The sequence below is a fragment of the Melanaphis sacchari genome, unplaced genomic scaffold (assembly GCF_002803265.2).
Source record: "Melanaphis sacchari strain LSU unplaced genomic scaffold, SCAv2.0 Contig41_pilon_pilon, whole genome shotgun sequence".
NCBI classification, from domain to species: domain Eukaryota; kingdom Metazoa; phylum Arthropoda; class Insecta; order Hemiptera; family Aphididae; genus Melanaphis; species Melanaphis sacchari.
Window position 1 is genome coordinate 1059506 of NW_020271269.1, and position 25583 is coordinate 1085088.

At 26.8% G+C, this 25583-nt stretch overlaps 1 pseudogene; it reads right to left on the reverse strand.

Annotated features, from left to right (window-relative positions):
• Positions 1-864: 864 nt before the first annotated feature.
• On the reverse strand, positions 865-1675 carry LOC112597459 (annotated as a pseudogene).
• Positions 1676-25583: the final 23908 nt, after the last annotated feature.

The following is a 25583-nucleotide window of genomic DNA, read 5'->3' on the forward strand; positions in this document are numbered from 1 at the left end:
GTGTGATTTTTATAACGCGAGTATTAATTAATATGATGAGATAAATACATATACTACGATATAGTACGATGTACTCCATCATGTTACAATAGATTCAAAAGGTAAAATAAGATCTGGATACATTTCTTTAAACACAACTTGGCGCTTTTAACTTTTAAGAATACTTTTTTAATGGTGATTATTAATTTATTAATTATGTAATGATTACATATAATTATTTCTTAGATATGATAAAAGTTATCTGCTAAGCATGTCAAATGAATCAGCTTAAGACAAATTTCTGTCAAAAATTTACCGATTTTTAACCTTATAAGAAGCAGCATCAGTTAAAAATAAAAATACATTTTCCTATTTTACACTATTTGGCCATCATAATAGAACCGTTAAATAATATAATAACTAAAATATGTTCTTATTTAATAAATACTTATGTTAAATAAATTTAGATTTATTTCAATTGGAATGATCTAAACCGTACAGATTTTTTATCGGATTGAAAATATGATTTCAATAAAAATATGTATTTCTAATAAAATCTGTTCCCTAATAATGATATACCTAACAGTTAATGTAACTGTCAGATAAGACTATATTAATTTTATAAAATAAGAGTACAATAATTAAAAGGAATTTTCTTTAAAATAGCATCAGTTAATATTTTTTTTTAAATATTATGATAATAGTACTTTTATGGCAAAATAATTTGTATTTATTGATAAAAAAAAATATATTAGATTATTACTTACTAGTCATGTATTTAATTTTATCATATATTTCAATTCATGTAGATAATATTTTAATAATTATGGCTGAAGAAAAAAATTAAATAAGCTACAACAATTTTAGAAAATTCAGCATTATGATTCATTTGAAAATCTTCAAGAATTTTTTTTTTGTTTTCAGCTGCTTTAATTGTGATTGTAAATCTTTTATTCGCCTATTTTTCACACTTATCAATGAACTCATGTGGTCAATCTAAATAAATAATTAATTCTTAATTTTTATTACAATTATAATTTATAACTAAGTAAATAGTAATTTTATTTTTTAATAGCATATTGTGATGCTAAAATAATCTAACCTTGTGTTCCATGTTATTAATTTTATGTTTCTGTTTATTAATTAATGCTACAACTTCTTCCCCGAGATATTCTTTAGTGCAACAATCAGTTTCTGAGGAATATAAAACTATATTATGTACACTTAGTTTCACTAATAAGTTCTATAATTAATATGTTGTTTAATGTTAAATAGTGTATGAACAAATAACTATGTATATCTAATTATAATACCTTTAACTTGAATCATTTCATCATTAATCATGACATAAAGTGGACAGTTTTGATTTTTTTTTCTGAATTGTTTTTCATTTTCAAGTTCATCAACTACTAGTTTTAAAGATTTTAAAAGCTAAAATATAGTATTTGGGTCTTTTATTTTATTGATAACTTTTTTATGGTTTCTTTTGAAAGCGGTAACTTTATTTTTTTTAATACCTTTTGACAACATTTAATACATTTTATCATAAAAAGAATTTGTTATTTGTAGCTTTTGAAATTTACTTTTCTATTTAAAGTATCCCAATTTGAAATCGTATTTATTAATGAACTAGCTGGTACATAATTGTGAAGGTCTATTATTTTGGCAAATGATATTTTATTATTTCAGCAACCATAGCTATTAAAATTTGCCGGTTATCAATTTATTAATATAATGTAATGAGAATAAAGAAGTCCTGGTAAAATACCTAAAAATTAACAATTTCAATTGTTAACATTATAATTTTCATTAGATTCATCAGAGCATGAAAAATCTCTCTCTATAAATTCCATCTTAAATTTTTTAAAGCCTCTCGATATAAAATGATTACGATTTTCTTTATCATCAGCAACCTGTCTCTTTAATTTTTTTTTTAAATTCTTTTCTTTTCTGGCATATATAATTATTTTACATTTTCTTTATTTTCTTTAAGAAAAACTTTTATCCATAATCTTTATAAGTTCTTTATAAATTTCATTATTTTTGTTTATAAATTATGGTATTGCTTCATTAACTGTATTTCCGTGTAAGATATGGCCTTACTCGTGTAAGAGATACTATTTTTTAAGTACTAATTCATAATATTATTACATAACATTATACATTTGTCCATTAACTTTTTAACAAACTTAAATGCTTTAATTGTTTTTTATTATTTAATTGTTTAAAACTTTGAAAATAATTCACGGTTTAAATTTCATAAATTATTTATTTACTAAGATAAATGCCAAAGTTGGCTCATGTACAAAATGTATACGTATATATAAACATCTATAAATCAATTAATTACATAAAAAAATAAAATATATTATATATATACTATAACGGCATTCAATAATTTATAATAAGAGTAGTTAAAATACAATTAAAACTTTAAATGTATAAGAATTACGAAGATGGTTAATTCATAAATTCATAATATACAGTATATACTTACAAATGAAAGAAATTAAGTCCAGATTTATTTCTTATCCTCGAAATGTTAATTATAACAAAAAATAAAAATATTTTTCGCACGAAAAAACGAAAGTTTTGAACATTTAGAAACATTGAGCTTTAATTTATTTATGATACACCAAACCAGTAGTATATTAAAATATTTTTGATTAATAATTTTCACAGACTTTAAGTATGATAAAGTTTGAGATCATCAGCAAAAAGTTTAAATTGACAACATTTTAAACATAAACTGATATCGAATAAGAATATTAAAATAGCCATGGCAATAAATGTCCACCTTGCGGGACACCGGAAATTACATTGCATTTGGATGATAAAATTCAAATACATTATACTCGTAAAATATTACGCACGATGATAGGTCTTCAATTCTGAATATAAAATGATTGTTTGATTTATTCATGTATATATTAAATTCATATTTTTTAATATTATTAAAAACGCTTGAAGATATATATCAAATGCAAAAATTAATTTTTGAGAAATGCACGTACAAAAATTTATTAAGGTTTTCAAGGATGAGCTTAGTAAAATATGTATACAATAGAGATTATATCTTATTATACGTATTATACATTATAGTTATGTATTGATAATATTTCGTGTTTCCTTTTTCGAACGATAATATTATATAGCGAGGTTATAGATTAATTAAAATAAATGGACAGCTTTATGGTAGTCGAAGAGAACGAATTGATTTTTGAATGCTCCGAAAATCTATAGAAAACCTCTAATCCATCTAAAACAAAAAAAAAAAAAACCTCATGATTGGCGTTAATAAAATGTCGGAGTATATGTACACTAAACTACTAAAGTGCCAATAAATCACTAAAAAAATAGTATGCCTAAGGGATTATATTGTACATAACATAAATATATCTTCTAAGTACCTACATACATGTCATATATACTATACAAAGAGTCAAAGATATACATTTAAAATTCTATATATGTACATTCATACATTATCTGAGTTTTGGTCATGTTGAAAAACAAAATGTTTTTGCTAGTTCAAAACACTTATCAAAAGTTATAAAGCTATTTTTACGTGAAAGATTTTGATATTTTCTACTTATATTTTTACTATAGTGATTTTCAGATTTTTACTCACTTAACAGCAGTCAGCTATACTATTTTCATCGTCATAATTTAAAACGAAATAGTTTTAAAAAAAAAATGTTAGAGTATATTTTGAACAACATTGTATCTATAGTATTTTTTTTTTATCTACAGGAATTTCAAGTTTAGACAAAAGAAGTGAAAAGTGGTAAGAGATATTTTACTCTAATCTAAAAGTTAAAAGCTCATAAATGCATTTTTTTAATCTCACGAAAATTGACGGAGTACGTTTAAACAGTTTGCATTTTGTATAATATAATATATTATACATTATTACACCATACGTACAGCTGTAGTGTTATGACGTGTATATAGGTATTAGGTAGGTGCTAGCGTGCATACACTGTTGTGACGCAGTAACGACGGCCCGGAGAGGTATCGCACGCTTAATTTCCGTATTATTAACGTAATAATAACAATACGATATTATACGTTTTATGCGAACCCGAAGAGCACTTTGAAATTATTACTTTTACAGCGATGACGATGTATTATTGATCACAAGGGGTTCCCCTCAAAGCAATATTTATAATTTACTCACACTTAATAATTTAAAACGATGAAGTGTATATAGATGTCATTAGTGGCTAAAAGCTTTTCAATGCTTCGCTAGTTTCTGTTCACGCCTTGATTATAATGAGTATAAGTAAAATATGTATATAACAACACCACGAGAATAAGATTATAAACTGGTGCGCGAGTAATTTCGCGAGTGACTCAACTGAACAATGTGTGCATCCACTCCGACTGAATACACCATACACAGCAGTGGCAGGTTCAGTGCATTTTATTATTAAATTGTTTTATTTTCTTTGCGAAACTGCACTCTAAAAACAATGGCTGATATTTCAATATCACTCGACCGTCTCGACCCGTGGCTGTATTTAATTCGTACCGGTTTTCTTCAAATTGTCTATACCAAGTCCCAATACGGTTTCTACTCCATCTAGCCATACTGTTTATTCCAGCCTGGCACATGTACTTTCCTCTCGAGGTAATCGTTCAATGGGTTGCTTTAAGTGGTTCATTTTATTTTCAACTCATAACATGGAATAATCACTGAATCATTTAGACTATTCATAAACTCATACAGTCCTCTTATATCTCCTTCGTCAACTTTCTGTACCCGCATTAGGTATTGGTCCACAGATATTTCTCCAAATTTTGTTTTTTAAATTTTTCAACTTCCTTTTGGTTAGGCTCGGCATTGTTTGGAGGCTTCACACACATACATTATAGCAATAAATATTGTTTACTTTTTGTTTTTTAGACAACATTTTAGTATCAAAGAACTTTGTTGACACGTAAAATGTTTTCTAATATTTATTTGTTTAAATGTTAACCTACTTTTTATTTTTATGTATTTATTATTTTTCGGTAATTAGAACCGTGGTTAAGTATTTAAAATCTTTTCATATTTCTGTGTATTCCTCGCTGTTTATAATCTCAATCATTTTGATTTTAATTGCACTGCTCTAATATTTTACCTTCCTAGCTTTAATTTCCAGTACTATTCCTGCATTGGCTATATCGTCTAGTATCTAATACAAAATATTTAGGTTATTTACGAAACCAACAAGTCACGTCCTATGGTTAATCTATACGTGACCCACAGTTCGCTGTAAACATCTTCTTTATTGTACGCAGGATTTTTTTCAGATAAGGTTATGTAACTTTCATGTGCATACATATTTCAAGTTTCGATGTATTGGGCGAAGAAGTTGTTCCTTACCGAATTTCTATCGTAAATTTATTATATCGTTCATTTACAGTCGTTGAGTACGATGTTCCATTTGAATTTATTTTATACTCAAATCATTGTTCATGTATTTGCTTCCAAAGACAATAGTATAATCTAACCTGGTAATTAAAAAAAAAATTTCAGTACAAAAATTAATAAAATTACTTATTACTAATTAGTAAGCCTAGAATATAGTAGTGACAAAATAATAACATATATATTTTTACTATGCATAATAATTCTATAATGTTTTAAAATATAACTATTTCACAAATAACAAAATAAAAAAAAACACAAATAGATTTACCAAGGACATAATTAAGCGAGAAAAAATTAAACAGTTATCCAACTAAAAAAAACTCTGTGTGTTTGCATTGTTAAACTCGAGGTTTAGCAAAACTTTAGGGGTGTTTATTAAACAATTATAATTGTAATATTTGCAGGGTGTTAATGATGTGTATTAATATTTTTCCAGTAACATTATGACACGCAATTTTATAGATAGTATTTTCATTAATTTTATGAATTTTATAGTCATTGTTAATCAACTCAGAAAAGCTAATAAAAACAGTACCAGCAGCTGTTTGAGCAATTAATAATTAACCGCACAGCTATAAATATTTATGGAAAATTTCTTATTTAAAGACAATTTGATAATTCAACTGAATAGATTTAGAAATCTAAAAATCACGAGAGTAGGTATACAATTAGAATATAAACGAATAGTAGATAGGTATCTATGTGTATATAATATTTTGATAATAAAATATCTAGTAACAGTGGCAACAAATTGTGTGTTAGCACCAAGTGCCGAGAAATGCGTATGGAGAACAATATATTGTGTCATGTTATCGCGAGTGCTTGTAAAAAAAAATATCGGATTCTGATATTATACGAGTACAATTTATTATATTACAAATATTCAGCGTTTTTCTTCTAAAATTCAATTACACTATATATACACTTTATGAGAGAAAAAAATTATTACACCTTTTGAATCGTAAAAATATAATACATTATTTACATTTGCAAAGATTTGTTTATGAATTCACGTCGTTTATTAAATCGTTGTTGTTATCGACCGTGTTATCGCGGGCATGAGTAGTTGATCCATTATGCAACAGGTATTAATGTATACGCGCGCATATTAGTATATAATATATATTTATATAAATATAATATGAGCGTGTGAATGTGTGATGTGTGTTTGGTCGCCAGAAAAACGCAATAAATATTACTTTTTTTTTGCGGAAAAGAAATGACGTGTCGGGTACACCTATACATCTAATAGGATGAATTATTTACGCACATATAGAAGAGCATAAGTGACGACCGACTATGGAAGTATGACGCGCAAGTTAATGAGGGCTGCGTGTAAATCTTATTGTAGTGAAAATAAAAATTTTATGATAGACTATCTCTATATAAATTCACCGCCATCGTAATCGCTTGAAGGTTGTAGGTCATTGTGGCGCGCTACATAACCAAGTATATAAACACACGTCATACTTACCTATAAATATTTAAATTTATAACTGTTTGTTCGACAACTATAATATTTACCACGTTGTTTGTACAAGAGTGATCAAAGCTGAAGTGTTAGGATACGTTTATAAAAACTGCGTCAAGACGTGAGATGAGCGATGAAAATCAATAACTCACCTACCTTTATATTGAGTAGTCTGTAGTAAGCATAAAATAGTCCTAAAATAAATGGTCGATGGTCGTTTGGGCAAGTGTTATAGTTTTAACCAAAAACGTTGATGGTCTGTTTGAGCAACTAACATTTATACCGTTTGGACGAATGAAATTATTTTTACCTTAGTGAGCGATATGGACTTTGACGCGAATGTGGTTTTATTGTTTATTTACTTTTTTAATATCATAATAATGTTTATTAATCTACTTAAATACACAAACATAAATAAATAAATCGTCCAAATGATATTTTTCGTGGAATTAATTCTTGCCAAAATAGTATAAAGGTAGGTATACATATTTTGGGTCGATTCACCCCAATGTTCTACGTCTAACAAAACACGTAACATCATAATATTATGTCGAGCTACAGGTATTGTCTTTTTGTCGTATGCAGAAGGCAAAACGCATAATAAAAACGACCATCGGACCATATTCATAATACACGATAGGATCATATTATCATATACTGGAGCAATCGAACGTTTCAGTTTAAATTTTTTTATAATTAGAACAATCGATGTTAATAATTTTTTAAATTGTTGAATTCTATAACCGTTTGCGAATTAAAGAAATATTCTGCATACATACGAATTTTATTAGTTGTAGCATTGGACATTTTGAGAGTAGCAGCTTACATGACAATTTTAAGACGATAAGTTTTTAATCGTATAGCTTAGATAAAAATAATATTTGTGTAAGTATACATTTATAACATACTAAGAAGAATTTTGTGAATAATTTAAAAATGATTATTCGTTCATGTCTTTCAATGCCTGTCCTGGGAACAACGTCTAGGCCTAAAACGTTTCTGGTTTACGATATTGTACCGTTCTTACGATACATGTACAATAGAGTATAAATACTCTGCGATTTATAATATGAATTATTTATTAGAAATAAATTCGAATTACTTAACTAAACTCAAACAACTTTGCTAAGTGGGTGGTTTAGGTGATAAGTTTTAATTACGTTTCAACTGAGTGTCGTATCGCCTGTCATGCGATCGCATTAAAAAATATATTATTAATTCACAGAACTATAAATAATCATTGACATGCGACATTTTATCTATAAACATCGTTTGTGGTATGTATTGTTTTTGTAATTTATTGTGTACACACAAGGAATTACACACGTCATTACTCACGAGAAGAATTATTCCGGCAATATAATGTTCAAATAATGTTGGTTAAGTGTAATAATATCATTATCAACTCATTATTTAAAATATAAGATTATCGAAATTATAAATACGTAAATGCTTTAAAATAACTGAAAAATTTGAACATAATTAATTAGTATTCAAGCGTTATACGGAATTGACGATATTTAGAGTACCTCGGCGTGGGCATATCTTACTTTTGGAAAACAGTTTATTATTATTTTTTTTTTTTTTTGCTAAGCTATATTGCTAAGTCTTTATATTATTTTATACCAGGTATTCAATTCTCTTTGTATTTATTTAAAAAACAAACATTTTTTTCTATACTGAAACTTTTCTGAACTAAGTTAATCTCGTAAAAGTAATGTACGAATAGCATTATAGTTTAAGCCTATAGAAAGTTATGGACGTAAAATATATTCATAAATTCACTTCGTAGAAGTTAATACAAACATTCTAGGTCTTTTGAAATTATTTTTATCGAAACGTTTTTATGTTCTTAATCGATTTTTTTGTGACATGTCATACTTTTAATTAAAATAATATGATATTATACTGAAATATATTGTTTGTTTTAAAATAGTATAAAAAGTAAAATGTATACGTATGTAAAACCAGTCAATTGTAAAGATAAAAAAACATTTTATAAAAACAATACGATTGTCCTAGACATACTCAATAGCTGGTTTTTAAACACACAGCAACAATGTTTATCATTTATTAAGTTTACTTAACTAACGACCCACATATATTATATTATAGTTGTTTATACGTGATAGTTCTTATGTATCATACGATGTTGACGAAATTAATGTTGATAAAAGGTTTGTTTTAGTTACATCGTTTTAGGTTTGTTTGACGTCAAATCGTTATCATTGTTAACTGCATTTATTGATGTGGAAGATCGAACAAACGGATACTGACTGGCCTACCCGAAAACCTCGACAACAATTTGAAATAAAGTGACAAGTAAATAGCTGCGTAGTCACGATACTTATAAAATGTATCGCTCCGACATGCGTCACAGTATCAGCACGCAATAGCTTATTTCCCATTTCTTTAGTACATTATAAATACAAGATAAAATGTAAATATGTATACGCTGATTCAGCAGATATTTTCACTTTCAGGTATTTCATTTTGTATTTTTTAAGTACAGATACTTTAAAACATGACTTAATGCGCATATAAAGTACTTATATTTTGTTTGTCATTAAAAAAGTGTTTTGTTGTGATAAAACTGTTATTTTTTTTCTGTAACCTAACCTAAAATTTATGAATTTTATTAACTGTCGATTAACTATCGAAGATAAAATATAGGTAGGTATGTTCTATACCTATACAACTTGTATTGTTTTTTGATAAACTAGTAAATACACAAGGATGGTGGTATGTAGATTATAGCCCATTACATGATCAAAGGACGAGATAATTTAAATTTTTATGAATTTAATCTAAAAATATTATACTGTTCGGTTTTACTTAACACAATTCATTAGCAATTAAGTAGTGTTGTGTTTATTTTACTCGTTAGCATATCGTGTGATTTCAAACAATAAAATTACATTATTAGATTATGTATAACCTAATATTACATACATTTGACCAACTTAGAATTTATTAATTAAGTATTGAAGTCAAAGACATAACAACTATCTACTCACATTTAGTATTATCATACAACCGAATACAACAATACTAAACTAATAGCTTTTATTTAAAAGCGAAATTTTCGACTAGTTAAATGAAAAATATTTTTATTTATATTATATTATGTGTATATATTAATAAAAACACTTATAAATATATCGTGGTTATTTTTTTTATTTCACCGTTAAATTAAACAAAATTAAGACTAACAACGAAAACACGTTTAATTCAATGTTGCAATCATAATGAATCTCTCTAAAGTATTAGAAACTCTACTTTAACTGTTACAAATAATTATTACGGTGGTTATCGATTACTATAGTTCCGACATTCCATAAAAGTGCGATTTGAAAATCGCAATTTCAGGATATTTTATACACTACAATTTATCCACTCGTCGCTACTCGACGATGGTACTGTACCACATTATTAAATAATGCATTATGTGTATCATGTATGTAGTATGCGATGAGCATTCTATTGTTCTTCTAATTAGCACATATGAATTTAGATTATAATTCAATAATCGAATTTTATGTTCATACGCACATGTATTATGTACGTCGTACCATACACGTATTATATCATTGTTAATACGGCATATACGTAGTAATTATATGGGCCGAACACGAATTGAATCTCCGTACTCTACAATCCGATTCAAGTACTCAGCGATATCATTAAGCATTTGTTTTATCCGACAAACGTCAATTCGAAACGGGATTATTAATGTTTTTATATTCGCATATTATAATTCAATAAATTGTTGTTAAATCATACATGGATGAAGTGAATAGTTTAAAGCTATTTTTCTGTTAAGAAAACGACACCGTCATACTCGTATACATATAATACATAATAATGTGTTGAAATTTCTTCGATGACGATACCACAAACTGTAAAATAATTATCGTACATGTTGCAATGATACATGTTTTCGTTTTTTTTTCTATTTTGAATAAACAGGCCTTGAGATTTAGTTAATTTTCAAATAAAAAAATATGAATTCAATTATCTCGTCATGTATGTCAGTGGTGACCATTTGACGTCGACCGACAGTGATGATAATATTAGAATACCTATGTTTTAATATAAAAAAGTTGAAGTGATCAATATTAAAAGACCATTTAAATTAAAACGTTTAGTCATAATTTATACCTGCAGTAAATGATTAAGTACGTTGAAGTCCGCTTGTAAAAATGACGACAGTTAAAAGGGACTTGAGATTGTTGTTATTATACGTAGAGTTGGCTATTAGACTAATGTGTGCACGTCGATCGCATTAATAGTGTTTTAGTTGTTTTGAATAACAAACTTCGACAACAATTGTAGTTAATCTGTTTTCAGAATAATAATAATTATTATTAACAACTGTAGTTATTGTCATTCGAGTATGTATCGTAATATACTTTTGCGAGCTTGTTAAAAGTTATCAACGGCGTTCCGAAATCATATTATATTTGCAGTAACATATGTTGCATGATTTGCAATCATACTGTTTTATTTAACTAAAGGGTTAAACTTGTGTGAGTGTGTGAGTATATAACTACAGAAACAACATTATTGAATTGTCTACGGTGTATACATTTTATAATAGCGTAAAACTCGTAAAATTACAAAACGGATATAATAACGGATGGCTGTGGGATAGAAAATTCATCATTAAGCATAATGATGGTTTATCGATTTTACGGCTGTGTCTTTCCTATGTCAACACCTGAAATTTAATTTTAACTTTTAACTTAAAAATTTAACGTTTAAAAAGACAAACATTAATTACAATAAAATTTTTTAAAAAAAAACCATTCGAATAGATGTATAAATATTATATTTTTTAAGCAACAAATACACCAATATTTAAAAACTTTTAACAAAGATTAGCTTAGTAAAACAACTGAAATTTAAAAATAAGTTATGATAATTATTATTTCGACATTTTTCTTTCAATTTTGTATGCATTTCAATGTTTAAAATATTTAAATTATTTTTTCAATCAGAAATCCTATAAAAATATGTACTTCTTTCAAAAAAATAAAAGTTTCAAAACAATTGAATTATATGCTTGGTTAGTGTATAATAAATTAAAATATTTAATTTTTAAATTTATTCTGAAATTTGATTTAAAATATTCCGTGTATATTTTCAAAATTTCAAAATAATATAAATACGAAAGAAAAACCGCCCATCATAATTAACGTGACAATAATCTCGCAGTACAAGTATTTTGTTATTTTATTTTTATTTTATGTTGTTGTAATCATAATAAAGTTTAAAAAAAAAAAAACAGGAATCCTGAAGCATAATTTCATAAGATATGTTTTGATTTAAAATTACACACACGGAATAATTAAACAGGAAACACCGTTAGAACGTTTTCATAGCAAATGAAAAATTATAATCTTCTGTAAATCGTACCTCATGATGAAAAATTAAGTCAGTTTTAATTAAAAAGTAAAAGCTAACATGATTTAAATTCCAGCTAATATTTTGAGTTTGATATGAAAACTGGTGTATAATAGTATAACATTGTATTGTATGGGCACGGAAAACAAATATTAAGAAAAAATAAATGTGAAAATTTCTTCGAGGGTAAAATATAATCAAATTTAATTAAAAAAATTGACAGCTTTGAGTATACCATATATCTATCGACTAAAGTTTAAAATTTAATTGATCGATTAATAATCGTTTCCGATTTTCTTGTAAGCTCCGACATATTCGCACACAAAAAAAATTGGTAATCTATAGGTATTACCAATAACTTTTATAATATAATTTAACATTATATTATATTTACCCGCATTATACGTTTAAATCTGAAATTGCATATAATAATATATATGATATAGGAATAGGAATATAAACATAAACCTTTAAACCTTATACTCATAGTCAATGTTTTGTTTTACTTTTTGTGATTTTTTTATGATCTCGTGGATCGTGGAGTATCCGGTAAGAAAAATATACGTAATATGTCAATATAATACCAAAGTTTCATGTGTTTGCCATCTGTACTCGATTATATATATATATATATATATACACATAGTTTATACTATAGTATCGTATACAGAGTGGATCTTTGTGTCTTAGTAGTATAGACTATAGATCAGGAGTGACCAAACTGCAGCACTCGGTTCCCGTCATAGACTCATATACATATATGGCTCGCATCTCATCGTCAGATACAAACATTATTACAGAAAAAATTATTTTCAACATGAATTTATGAATTTACGCATTTGAAGAATTATAATATTTTATTAATTTTAAATTTATAGAAAATATTTACAAAAAAAAAATGAATGTGTTTTTGGTATTATATTTAAATATATATTTATTTTTATTCTTAATAATTAATTAATATCATATATTGTTTCGCATTTTATACATTTTATTACAATTTATATCTAATTATTTTCTTTACAATAATCATATACATACATTAATATGAACTTTTTTTTTCATTTTGGTTCTTCCATATTTATTAAATATTAGGTGGCTTGCAAGTCTCTTCTTGCTGGCCACCTCTGCTTAGATAAACGGGAAAATACAATGGTATATTCTGTTATTATCATATTACTTTATAAATGTATTATATATTATACTTGATTGGACAACAATCGTTCGTAATCGATTAAAAGTTCAAAAATATAATAAATACACTGTTTTTATTTGTATTCGTCAGACCGATATACAGTAAAATTAACCAAACAGTAAGTATCTTTCATTCAAAACATAACACATATATTGTAGAGCAGTTTTTTTTTTAATGAAACCAAAAAAAAAAAAAAAAAACCCATAGACAGCATTGTACTAAACGACTCCACGTCCATTTATTGGGAAGTTCTTGAATCTGTAGCGGTCGCCGTACTTAATACGATTATTCGCATACGGCAGTGAAATCGTCTCGGAGGCCAGATAATCTGGGAGACCCGGAAAAATAGTAGAATTTAAAAAAAATTTTCAGCAGTGTAATGGTTGAAACTATTAACGGCAACAATTGGCGTTATTTCTATCCGCCGCACGCCGCAGGAGTACATTTATTCTATCCATACGTCGAATGTAAAATAACAAATTCGACTTGCTTGTTAACCATAGCGTGGAATTCAGAGTCTACGACTAACGAATCTCGTACTATAGTGGTTGTAGTGATAAATTTCATCGGTTGGACGTTGTCAGCCGTTCAAACAAAAACTATCCAAAGTTGCGATAGAAGATCGACGAGATTTCAATAAGTCTTTTGACGCTCATCGCGTGTTCGCGGAAATGGATAATATGTCGCAGGACATTGTGACGTTCGGCGATTCAACCGTGAAATGACTGAATTATTTTAAAATACATCATGAACATTGAATGACATAATATTATTAAGTTACTGTCTTACGTCCACTGTTTTGTGGTCTTGAACAAGACCATTATTCTTGTGTGCTCCGTAACATCATTTATTGCAAGGTTATTCTTTGAAAAATAATAATCTAATGAATATAAGTAACTTTTTTATTAGATTGGCTCTTAAAAATTTTCTCAGTCAAGAAGAGCTTATCATATCTAATCAGAGATTTTTCTGATGCAAGTAAGACACAATTATTACTTACATTGTGTGCTATTATAAAGTGATAACTTGAACATAAAAAGCAATTAAAATTAGAAAAAAAATCAAAATCGTCTACTTAATATCATAATATTAATGATGAGTGATGATCAACGGCCAACGGGAGGAAGACTCGCTGAAAAGAAATATCAAGTTCACAAGTTGAAATTCTAGGTGTAGTATGACGCCCGGTTCAGCGGGTGGCATTACAAGTGATCCGAGATTTACTTGTAGATTCATTTATGACGTCGCGATTGACGGCGTTAAGACAACACTGAGTAAAGAATATAGTAAAAATGTAATGTCTATTTATAATAAAATGTGAGTTACGCACACACCAAAGCAAAAAAATAAAATAAAACCAAGGATAAAAAATTTAAATATGATGGCATATTAACGACCAGAAATATATTATATATTTATATATATAGCTTTCCACGCAAAAAACGAATAGTAAAGAGATCAATGGTATTTTAGATAATATTATCAAGAGAGTATAATGTATACGCATTAAGTCATTATATTTTATTTGATCGTATAGAAATTGAAATCGTATTTTAAAAGCAACGAGTCAAAATTTAAAATGCATTGTTGTATTTCAGGATTTCAGCACAATTTATATAATATACCCAATATAACTACACAACTAATGATTTTATCCGATTATTAGTTTTGAATAAAAATAAGAGCAATTCTAGATTAACTTTTATGTTTTTTTCAGTGTAAATATTCCATAAGCTACATATAATGCTATTTTTAGCTTTACATATTAAATTCCAACATACGATGATAACGTGTATGCACAATTTAAGCGTATGATCTGTGAATGTCTTGTAACCGATAAATATCGATATTTTATGATTCTGAGTGAAGCAAAACTATTGGTTTTTTAATGATATGTGTGCATGTATTTTAAATACGCGCTGAAAAAATAAGAATAAATACATTTTTACTTAAAAAATGTTATTCTACTGAATTGGGCATCTCAAAAGATTGTAAATTGAACTAAATTACACTTCAAAAAAAAAAAAAAAATAAAAAAAAAAATAAAAAATAATTCACGAAAAAAATATCAAACAAATTTGAGAATACCTGAAGAAGTCTATGCAACTACTTACAACGGCATATATAAAAAACATCTCGAGACTTATTTTAAGCTAAGTGATTTCTTTCTTGATTTATTTTTCAAATGATTAAATAAAAATATAAAATATATATATATATATATTAATTTTACCGCACTATAGCTCATTCACACGTATATGAACCAAACGGATTGATAAATGGACGACAAGACAACAAATTTTATTTTTCCATTCTTACGAAAAATTGCACGCATAATATACGTGATAGGCATTTAATACATGGTAAATATAAATTTGTCATGGTCAACTCTCGAGGTTCATGGTTGCTCGAAAAATATTTCAATTTAATGGAACGTAGGGTGATTTATATTTTTTTCGTTCGTTAAATCTGTTGCTCCTTATGCATGATAGATGCATTGTAAACATAATGTACGCCGGGAAACATTGAAATGGCTATTCACTTGGAACAATATCAATATACATGGAGATTTATGCGTAAGATGGTTGTATTTTTATAAAACAAAAAAAAACGTTGAATAAATTTATTTTTATTTTGTTTATAACTAGGATTTTTCGTTCATTTCTTATAATCTTTTATTAGCGTTAGTAAGTTTAACGCAGACGAGGAATTATTTAATATTACTGCTAAAGGTTCAACTAGTTCTAAATCAAATTAAATAATTAAATAAAGATATAAACTGTAAACCTATATCAAAATTTTATTCAATTAATAAATTCAGATAAATACTAGTACATATTTCCAGGAAAATATGCTACGTTACTTAAATCTTACAAGTAATTAAAACAGTGAACGAAATTGAAAAAAAAAATATAATACTTAAAATATTGGTACGATGAGAAGTTTTAAAAATGTGTCATATTATATTGCATAAGTTAAGTGTTCTACATGTTTAAATACACAAATGCATATCTATATATAAAAAAATTGATAGAAAATGAATTTTTTTCGTGTTGAAAAAACCTAATCTTATACGACCACTCATATGTTTTCTAAAATTAACCTAAGATGCATTTTATGCAAATGCTTTTGTGTATTACACATTTTCTTGTCATTAAGTTACCTTGGAGATACTGTCCTGTAAATGGATTCGAATTTTTATAAGAAAATGATAGTTATAAATATTGATGTAATTAAAAAATGAAATGATAAATAAATATATAATTATAAGCGGTTATAAGGGACTAGTGGAGTAGTTTGATTCTGTTATCCTATTTTATTACTTATTTAATGATTAAAGTTTTTACTACAATAAAATAATAGATGACGTAATTTTGAATTTTTGATTTGAAAACACTTATTTTATAGGAATGGTTAGCTTAGAAATGACGTAATCTAAAGCCGATTATCGAGTTATATTCGTGTGATGATAAATTAAACATTGAAACTCAAATGCTAGGTTTTTAGGTAAAGAATAATCTGATATTAAGACTTTAAAAATAATTATTTCTATTAAAAAGAAATGAAAACGTAGAAATATACTTAGTTAAAAATAAAATATGTTCGATATATATATAATATTGGTAATTGAAAAAGTGCAATAAACCAATTTTAGTACCTCTGTAAGGAACTTTTTAAAAGTTTATTTTCTTAGATTTATGATTCTATCATTATTTAAAGTAAAAAAACCTAAACTCAATGTCAGTAGTTTAATCAAAATTTATCATTTTTAAAAGAAATGGTTCAAATATACATTATTATCTAAACACAATAAATGAAAACATAAATATCCAAGCTAACCAAGGAAACAAAAATAAATTTAAAAATATTATAAAAACAGTAAAATAATAATAAAAAATTAGGTAATAAAAAAAAAGTGAAAAACATGTCATTTCAAAATTTTTAAATTTTTATTATAAACGTCAGAGGTGATGGCAAGTGCAGTTTTTCATAAAAATTATTGTTATCCATAAAAAAAAAAAAAAAAAATGACAAACGGGAGCTTATGCTATTTCATAATGAACTTATACAAAATAATTTTCAAGCAGATTTTAAAAACGCCAACAAATATGACGTATGTGCACGTAATATTAAATTACGTTTGTTATTAATGTTAATTGTTTCAAGTATTGATTATACTAAAAGTAAAGTAATATAATATTATTGCGTTTAGTGCGATGTTATTTATAGTACCGTCATAGTCAATTTACGTATTCGCAATAATTTCATAAACTAAACAATCATGTACTAATTTTTTATACAATAGTAATTATATTTGCATATTATGAAATTTAAATGAGATAATTTTAGTTATGTTTTCTATATTATTTTATTATTAATTCTTTTGCACTATAAATTTTGCTATTATACTATATTTTCGATACTCCTGTGTAATATAAAAGATTTTAAATTACAATTTTTATCAATTTTTCAGTGAACGGTTTGAACGTAGCTGAATGCTATTGACTTATAGCACAATAGAAAATTATATCAATAATTTATATACTTATAGATCATAAAAAGTACAATACTCTGCATCTAATCTCGTTTATTACGAATAACAACATTCTATTTTTGTGGATTCGCATCATACAGTAAAGAGTGACACAACTTGAATACTGTATTATATATACAATAATTAGGTAGTGCGCAAATCACGTCGACAGACCGTAAAAAAATAATGAGCTTTTCATAGTTATATATCACATTATTATACATTATTCCTCGAGGTTGATAAAAAAATATATATTTAAAAGTATGCTATGAACGACATATCATTGTTCAAATTTTGAATGAAAATTTAATTTTTTTAAACTAGACTACGGTTCCGGTCAGTGAGTTTAAAAGTGTGGACGAGTAGGTATACGAAAACAATAAATTATTAAAGTAATTTAAAATACATAGATCACCGCAAATTGAATCTGTTCATAACGTATTAGAGTTCAGAAGACAAGCGATACTCTCCGTTTACGCTAAACGCATATGAATGAGACGTTATTATTTTTTTAAATAATATTATTTTATATAGGTAATTAATATAGATGTATCATGTATATATACAGTTTATACACGACTATAGTTCATGTGTTCGTTTGATTTATTGCAGTTACGTGAAGAAAAATAAAACGACTGAACGGAGGAGAGAAAAGTACGAAGATCATGACAGTCCGTTATTTGCAGTATGTTGGAGTTGTAAACATTTTTTGAAATATTGGCACTGACATTTTTCACTATATAGGTTTGTAGGTTTGTATAGCGTATAAAATCATTGAAAAGTCAAAAAGATCGAAAATAAAAACACAAGTTTTCAGGGTCTTTTTTCGGGAAATATAAATCGAATAATCGGTATATGTATACAATAACATTATCGAATTATTGTGCAAACGCAAGACGATACTATTATGACCTGTAAAATATGATGATTTAATCAGCAACCATTATACTATCCTGAGAAATTAAAAACACAATAATTGCTTCTGGCTGTAGAATGGATGACCGTGAAGTTGGTCTTATGATATAATCAGATTGATACAATAAATATGCAAATATCTTGAAAGAATATTATGTAAGTTAATATTTTTTTACTGCAAATTTTATTCAATAAAATCGGAGTGGTTGAAGGGTAGGGCTTTGTGAAGTTGAATCCTTAAATTATTATAGCTAATTGTTCGGTACTAAATTCCAAAAGATGACAATACATACATCTCGGTCAAGGGTCTTCGTCGATAAGACAGAGAAACGTCTAGACGAACCCTACTCCCCCCCCGCCGATGTATAGCTCCAATCGGCTACCGCCTCTCGAACAAAGGCATAGTTTTTAATATTTTTATTCTTCTCCGGCCCATCGTCGTCACTTTATGACCGTTGTTTGTACACGCATCGCGTCGACATTTTTTCCATCGATGGCACATGATTTTAATGCGAGTGTTGTGTCTTACGTATTACGATATTTTTGTGTTAATTGTTTTGCATAAGGGTGCATTCAATAATTGTTAAATCGCGCGCGGATGCAGGTTTATTGGTGCGCAGACACTTACAGGATCATCGGGATCCATTGTTGGTGCGTCGGGCACTCGATTTGTATTTTGGTCGTTCTCAGTTATTTAATATTATATTTGCGGTCTGATCTTCATCGTGTGGGTCACGGAAGCTGAACAATCTATGTACGGTAACGCGCTATCATAAAAAGGTGATACGCGATATTTTTTATTATCAATTTTGTATTATTATATTATTATTGTATGTATGGCCAAGTTGGCTAGTACGTTTTTGGTCAAATATTAAAATTTGTATTAAATAGTAGGTGGGCGCCTACATCCCGGTAGTAATTGTATTGTAATATATAACTATTATACAAATGTATTATTTTATTATTAATTATTTATAACTTATAATGTGTGTGGTGTGCTGTAAAATTATATTTGAATACAGTCCATTATTATTATGATATACAAAATCTGAGTTTTTATTTATTTTATTATTGTTAGCATTTATGAATTAAGCATTACAGTGCACACATTACACTTATTGTATTATATAATATAATATAATATTTCCAAATTATAAAAAAATCTATTTGTAAAATATTTGAAATTTTTTTGAATCGATTAGATAATAATATGGGTAAATTTCACAGATGTATAGTGTCAGGGTATTCTCTACTATTTTGGTATAGATATTAGATATGCCTTTAAAGATGTGCATTTGTAAGTATTAGCTAATCCTCGGAACTATTTACCAAATTGGCATTAAATTCTGCACACATATTTCTTAAGTCTCAGAAAGTGTTTAAAGTTTTTCAATCTATTTAGGTTGCTCGGTCTTTATACGGCGACTCACACAGAAATTATTTTTTGCATAACGAAAATCAAGTTTATTTTTATTGAATATTTATAAGTATCATTGATTATTGATTTTAAAGAGACTGTTTCTTTCGTGGCCACATTTTAAAAACAAAATAATACTATGCACATTTCGTGGTTGAAATACAATTTTAGCTGTGAGGACTTACTTCATGGTATTATCAAAAATAATAATTGGATATTTTTCCGGAATTATTATCTTATATTTATTATTTATGTCCACAATTCGTATGTTACCTTTTTAGATTTCGTCCGCAACTCACATGGTTTTTGTCACTTTGTCCGCCATTCGGAAACACCTACAAAGCGAGGCACACCTCGTTCTGCCTCGTAAACTGAGGTACACCAATAAAGTACCAAATTTTATATTTAATTATTATTTCCTGGTGAAGTCGGGTTATACAGCTATCTAAATGGTTTGAGCATAATAAATATTAGTTCCGATATTATATCTATTGCATATGTTATAAAACCATTTATAAGGACTAATATAATTAATATTATATTACAATTATTTTAATGAGTGAAAAACTATTTATTTGAATTTTTAAACAGGTACATCAAAATTAAAAAAATATATATATCCAGTAAATAACATACAGACCGTACAGTAAGAAGGAAGATTCTCAATTTTATTGAAAAACAGAAGTGTGTATCATTACAGGATACTTTTTAAGAAGTAAAATAAATCGAAATTAGTTGAGAATTTAGTCTTTAAGTATATTCAAAAGTTTCAAAAATCAGAATTTCAATAACTTACTTATTAAATGATAAATTAGAAGTGATTATGTATGACGAATCACTCTGTATATATTATGTTTGCGTAATTATGTTCTAATATGACGATGTTTACGACAGCTAAACTGAAAGACATACATAGTAATAAGTAAAAAGAGTTATAAAAAAAGAAAATAATAAATAATAATACGGGTATAAGTTTACACAGAGAATGCAGATAAAAAGGGTGACTTCGCTGCAGTGCTGTGACAACCTGTTGTCTTATTACTGTACTATCTTGAAGCAGTTCTCGCAAAGCATTTTTTTATTATTTTCATTTTAGATCATAATTCATAATACACACACACATACACACACAAAACACTGTTAAATCATCACGTTCGTATTTGCATTTGGTTTTTGGTACAATATTTAATCTAAGTAACAATTTATTTGCAATGGTATGTTTTTTTTCTCGTTTTATGGTATATTTAAACGGAAGTTATTTAAAAGTTAGATACACATTATGGCGAAAAATTTCTATAAAATCAATTATTATGTCTTCTTAAAATAATTTAAATCTTTTAATGATGTTATGGATTAATTTGTGAGTATGTCTAATTAAAATTATTTAACATAATAAGATATAAAAAATATTATTGGATTTCATATTAAATATACGTATTTTAAAACTAGAAGTTGCTTTTCTTTTTCTCAATTATAGTTTGAAAATTGTAAGTAATAATTTCATTGCACATTTTACTGTATATTTTATATTTATTTTAACATATTTTGGCAAAAATAAACACATATTATACTTCTTTATATTATAACATATAAATTTTGACCCTCTATTACGGTGAGATGGATTTTAAAGTCTTATGGTGGATTTATTATAAGATTTACTGATAAACCTGATAGTTTTACTATTTTTCTCAATTTCACGTGTAAGAAGTAAATTTATTGATACGATTTCATTCGTCCAAAAAAGTTATCTAAGCACGAAAATTGTAAGTAAATTGAACCTTTATCGATTGTCTGCAACAGTATATATTATGCTTTTAAACTTGTAAATTTATAAACTGTTTGATTTAGAACGACTTTCACGATATTATTTTTATAATTATACTATATTACTAAAGCTATATGTATACTCACGTGAAATTTTTTTTATAAAAATTCTTTAAGTCTTACACATCTTTTTTTATTTAAATATCTCCAACTTCTAATATATATATGTATTACAATGTCTTAAACATTAAAATATGTGAAATTATTATTGTTTTATTATAGTTAATTTGAATTTTTCGTACAATATATATTATAGTGCTTATCCTCGTTATTGGTCAAATAATTTGTGTATTGTGTGGATGGTCATAAATAATGTTTTAAAACAAATGAAAAATACAAAATTATACAAATTGTATGGGTTGTGACGAGAGAGTGTAGTGTGGTTTATAATAATAATAATAATATGAACGCATCTAAAGTCGACCGACTGAGAGTCTAAGAAAATAAAAAAAAACGATGTCGTTTTTCTCATTAATATGTGCAATGGAAAATGATACTTTTTTTCAAATCACCCGTAACAAGTAATAAAGGTTGTTCCAAAGTTTGTCACGAAACGAGTCAAAATTATGAATTTATCATTATTTCTACTGACGTATGGTATACACAATAGTTTAGAAGTTTTTCTTCATCTCGTTTTCAGTGAACGTCAGAGCTATATTATATATGATTTGGTTATAATCTGAATAACAAAATGGGGGAAAAAAAGTTTTTATTGGTTTACAAAAAAATATAATAAATATAAAATATTTAAATATATTACAGATTAATACAAAATAAATGAGATATAGTATAATCTTCTAAAATATGAAAATTAATATTTCACCGCCGACCGAGTCAGATTTAGTCCAATCGCTATATAATCATTACTTTATTATAATATTGTTTGTATGCAATACGGCTAAACTCAATCGGTAACTTTATTAAAATCTTCACTTCTATTGACATCGCGCCGATTGCAAATTCCTCAAGGAATATTTTGCAATGATTATTCGTTTGATTATATTATTGTCACATTGATGCATTAAGTACTATTCAAATTTGTAATTCAAATACTACTATTATGTAGACTATTTGTAATTTAAAATAAATAAACAGAATTTTTCAGTGAGTAGAGAAGAAATAAAGAAGTAATACAGAACGGTCATTCTCGAGAGGTCTCGGATGATGATCTACGAGTTAATATATTTTTTATACAGTCAGCAAGTTATTTTTTCTTTTATTATTTTATTGAACTTTGGCATTTTGTAACGATATCACATTATAACACAATATTTAAGACGATATAAATGAATATAATAACTTATAGTTATTAATTATAATAGTTATAATCAGTATTTAAGTTAACAATAGAGTCCTTAATAATAATTAATGTATGATAATATATTTTCGAATTTTAGATTAATTTTAGTTACTTTGGTAACACGAGGTTCACAGAAAAAGTAAAATTTGACAAATAAAAACTGAAATGTGGTCACTGGCGATACAACACACCTAAAAGCAAAAATTATTCATTTTTGCATAATTATTTTCATTGTTAATTGATAAATTAAGTATATTTATTAGAGTTTTGTTCAATATGAAAATAATCAATCGGCAACTATGTTGCTATTTAATCGATAACAATTAATATTCATAAATAGTGATAAATCAGAATGGTTATCTAACGGTTTCTTCACAGATAACAATTTATATTATTGATGAGGCATTCATCTAAACTTCGGGAATGTTACCTTATGAGTGTTCAGTATGCGGATGTTTTATCTATTCTATATTATTGTCTATGATAAAGGATGTCAACGTGTTTTCCGCCTTTCGAACGCCCTATAATAAAATATAGCCACTATTCGTCTTTCCTACCACATGATAGGTATGCAACGTAATGTTAATAAGAAATGACGATAACAATACTTTTGTTGATCTCATCCGGCGGCCCGGCGAATCGTCTCGACAATGAAACCGCGAATAGACCGGAATAAAATGTCGAAGCCGCCATCAGGTGTATGTAAAGTTCGAATCGGGATCGCTCGGGCTATGAATCGCGATCGATCGTAGCCGTCGTCTAACAAAAAAATGTATACACATTATAATACGTGTGTATATATGCAGTATATACGTATAGCATTACGATATTTCCGTCTCGTTTGAGTAGTATTTCTGTTCCACGCCGTCGCGTAACAAAGGTGCGACATTATTATTTTCGTTTTATGCGAATATTGTGAACCACGCCCATTAGAACGTAATATATAATTTGTTTACAAAGATAGGAGAGAGAGAGGAAGACCAAACCTAACCTACCACCTGCATTTTGTATATTTATATATACACGATTTTGTATTGTAAAAAAAAATCCAAATTATAGTTGCCCCCAACATGTCGAGCTAGGCTTAAACCCAAACGGTTTCTCGTCTCGTAACCAGCGATCGTTATTTACGCGTCTCAGTATCTGCTATAAACATATTATTATAACGATTAAAGTATGGGTTTACATGTATTGAAAAATAAAAAATATATAGAATGTGTAAAATATACTCGTATGTATTAAAAATATAAAATATTCACGTAAAAAAAAAGATATGAAACCACGTTCGAGGGTACCTACCTGTTTATATCAAAAACAAATTTGTTTATTAACAAATTAAAGTGACTTTAATTAGATTTTGAATCACAATAATATTGACACTTGAAATAACAGGTGTTAAAGTTTGTTAATCAAAAACTGAAATAATAACAATGAATTTGAATAAATTTAAAGTGGTTGTATTTAAGATTTTGAATGAAGTGATGAATGTATTTATTTTATAATGATGTGTATTTTTTCTGTGTATACGAGAAAAATAGTATACAAATGTTTTGAAGATAGTTTTTCTAATATAAAATTGAATTTAATTGAAATTTTTAAGTTATTAAAATTGAAAACTCAGTATTTTTCAAAATAATTGGGAAAAAAAGAACATTTTTATGCAAAATTAGTTTACGGCGACATCGATTTTTTTTTTATATATATCATATAAAAGAACTTAAAGTAAATAATATATATATATTGATACTTGACATTTTCACTAAATATTTAAATTTAAATTCTTTTTAAATTTTTTCTTTATAAATGTTGATGACATATTTCACGTAATAGTGTTATATTTTATATACGAAATCATATTTTCAAAACATTTAGATTGGTTTTATGTTATTGGAAATTCATATACTGTAATACTAACAGTAAAATGAATTAGGCACTATAATAATTAATAGTAGTATAGCCAATATACGTATACGATTATTGGTTATCAGACTGTCTCCACTAAGAATCGCTTTTAATATGCCGGAATATATTATTGAATTCATATTTACACACGACTTTGAAAATAAATTGATTTCAATAAAAAGTAATATTTACTTGTATGCATTAATTTTACATCAAATACA